At 38.6% G+C, this 3214-nt stretch overlaps 1 long non-coding RNA gene across 1 annotated transcript in view; it reads left to right on the top strand.

The window, feature by feature from the left end:
• Nucleotides 1-121: 121 nt before the first annotated feature.
• The window catches only part of LOC107693474 (uncharacterized), a 12975-nt gene continuing 9882 nt past the window's right edge, over nt 122-3214 (top strand). Inside the window, exon 1 of the long non-coding RNA XR_001634745.1 lies at nt 122-204. This is a non-coding gene — a long non-coding RNA (uncharacterized LOC107693474). The remainder of the gene's footprint in view (nt 205-3214) is intronic.

Here is a 3214-nt window from a genome sequence, read left to right as displayed (position 1 = left end):
TACATTTTTATGGCTTCCCCTGGAACTTATGCGCTTTGAGTGCCTAGAAAAGCCTATATAAAAATGTAATGAATTAATTATGCGATCGGCAACCGGCCGTTTTTTGTCTTATTGCAACTCGTCTCTGTTCTGGACTTGCACAAACTGCGTTGCAATGCAATCGTTTTCCAACATGCCATTTATGTGACAATATGAAGTCTGTAAGTCTGTCCAGAGAAACTGAAGACGGACGCACAGAGAAAAATACTGTAGCAAGCAGATCACTCACTGTTCACGATACAGGAACTATTGGAAGAAAATCCTCAATATTGATTTGTTGGTTTATATGAATGTGTTTCTGAGGGGAATTGACTGTGAATGTGTTTCTGAGGGGAACTGACTGTCTTCAGAAAAGTTTACGTGGTATTTTCTTTTCATCTCGTCTCGGTATAGTTCATATTAAAGCAGTGTTTCAGCGCAGTGCTGCTTTGTTTACAGCGGTAAGCAAGGAAACGCCATATCTGGTGTTCCATGTGTGCCTCCTGCTGTCAGAGAGAGAATCTGCGTCTCATTCAGAGCTACTGTTCCTAATATTCTGTGTTGCTCAAAAACTAAATATATTGTGTTCAGCGGAAAAAAGTTTTTTTTTTTACCCAGTCATTTAAAAATAACACATTTTAGAGCTGTAACGACAATACCGTGATACCGTGAAACCGTGACATTTTTGCTTAAGGTTATCATACCGGCCCATGCCTACTACACACATGTCGTAGCCAAGTTTATTACATCCATGTCGCACAGTGTGACATGCAGTGATCTTATAGGATTGCTAAAATCATGCAGTGTGTTTTGGGCTTTACACAGAACAGCTGTCTCCTCACATTAACCTGCTCTGGCTAATGTGACAGATGAGACAATTCACCCACATACAGAATCACAATGCTGCATGTTTCAACATCCCCTCTCCCCTCTGCTCCATGAGTGTGTTGACTTAACCTTTTGTCTCTTCCATTCAATAATAACAACATTAAGCAACCTTCAGATGCTTGCCAACAAAAAAAAAAAAAACAGCATGAAATGTGAAGGACAACATAATGTGCTGCTCATCTTGGTCTAAGGTTTAAGGCGCCATGTATCGGACATTAATCACACTGAGACAGGGAAACCAGGGGACACGGCTGCCACAGAGAGCTTCAGCCCACACAACACTGAGAGGATGTGGACTGACATGACTGACTGCATGAGTAATGATTTTAAACCAGAGTATGTGCGTGAAGAAGAATGGAAATGGAATTGCACAATTTAGCTTGGAGTGAGAAGCGTGAGTGTCTGTGTTTCCTCTCACTCCAGTACTGCTCCATCACAAGCACGTTAATGCTCCAAAATGCAACATCAACAAGAATTTACAACATGTAAAAAGACTATTAATAGGTAATGTGAATATGGCGACAACCAAAAATGCTTAGTGGAATTTTAGAAAAAAGTTTTTACAAAAACATGAAGTGCTCCCTCAAGGAAGGGAATGAGGAAAAAAATGAAAAGAAGGGCAATACGTCATTCTCTCCTCTCAAAAGTGTAGTCCATTCAACTGTGTGAGGGTTCTCACTCACAGGGCATCTGATACAGCCACATGTCTGCACACCACTGCACAGACGACAAAAAAGGCCTATGGTGCTTTGGTGTCAATACACTGATGCAATACATTTATTAAAAAAGAAAAAAAAAATTACGATGCATTCCAATTTTCCAGCACTAAATAGGTGGAAACGAGGTCCCAACGGATTGTGATCATGATCTGATTACTGAAACCGCATATTGCGAAAGTTAAAAACCACATAAAATTTCTAGTGAAACTATCTAAGGCCCTATGATTTCTGCAAATACATACAAACATTTTGGATAAATTCCTGTGGTGCAGCACTTTGCCAAAAAATAAAAAGCAATAAAAGGAATTGTTCAATTGTAATTTCACTACATTTTAAAAGATGAATAAACTGTTCATGTTATATGCGTTCATTTGGTTATCACGGTTTTTGATAATAAATGTATATGATATAAAATTTAATCATAAATCCAGAATATATTCATTTATTTAACCTTTAACAGACACATTAATTTTAGGTTTATTGCACTGTATATACAATAGTCATGACAAAAAATGTAAACATGTACCTTGAATACAATATACTGTAAGTTGCTTTGGATAAAAGTGTCTGCAAAATGCATAAATGTAAATGCAAGGGTGGATTCTACTACATGGAATTAGGATTCTACTACATGCTTGATGCAAAACAAGACACATAAGAGGCCATATTATGGAAGTCATATTTCACTTATCTCTCTTTTCCTGCTTTGTCTGAGAGAGTGTGTTGTGGGAATCATTACAACAAACCCAATGATCCATTCTGCACTACAAGAGTAATGAAGGTGCTTTTCCTTTGAAAGCAAGAGACATTTACAGGAAGATTGCATGAAAACACCAGACTAAGACCACCACATTAAGCAAATTGAAGATCTCTTACAGCTTCACCATGTGACGCATAATAACACTCACTCTGTATTATCACTCCGGGAAACTCTCAGGCTGCCTTATTTGGCCTTGACGGGGTTCAGAGAAGGATAAAGCGTCCAATTACAGTCGGCAGCAGACATCTCACCGGCACAAATCAAGGGCTCAGGGGCCCTGCGGGGGACCCTCATAATTTTGTGCTAATTATGAGCCTTTCTGCTTTAGTGAGCCCATATCGCTTGCGCTTTAAAAGTTTCAAGAGAAACTCTCAAAAGAATCTCAGCCTTTTGGATTGGCCTGATCTCTGTCTGTTGATTCATTCAAAGAAAAAAAAAATCCAAATCTTCAAAAGTGGATTTTTTTTTTTTGGTTTAACTTTTTTTGGTTAAAAATGATCCGAAATCAATATTTGAGCAAGTACATAACCAGCCAGTGTTCAAAACTATCGCCTTACTTTAGCCCGATTCACAACGGTTAGCTTCTAATAATGTTTTCTAATTTGAGTGGTACGGGTAGGTTTTCGCAGGAAATTCGAGCATGGCACTGCGTCATTACGTCACGTCTGTAAACATAAAGAAGTTGTCCCAGCTACTAGGCTATCGCATGTGAGGATCCTGCAGGTGTCGGATCGTTTATAGCCTTTTCTCACAGCAGCCAGAATAATTAAAAGTATCATTTTGATGGCGGATTGTAATCCATAAAGGATTATGTGTTTATGAAACATGT

The sequence above is a fragment of the Sinocyclocheilus anshuiensis genome, unplaced genomic scaffold (assembly GCF_001515605.1).
Source record: "Sinocyclocheilus anshuiensis isolate Anshui unplaced genomic scaffold, SAMN03320099.WGS_v1.1 scaffold1618, whole genome shotgun sequence".
NCBI classification, from domain to species: domain Eukaryota; kingdom Metazoa; phylum Chordata; class Actinopteri; order Cypriniformes; family Cyprinidae; genus Sinocyclocheilus; species Sinocyclocheilus anshuiensis.
Note: the sequence above shows the minus strand (reverse complement) of the source record. Positions and strands in the feature narration are given on the sequence as shown.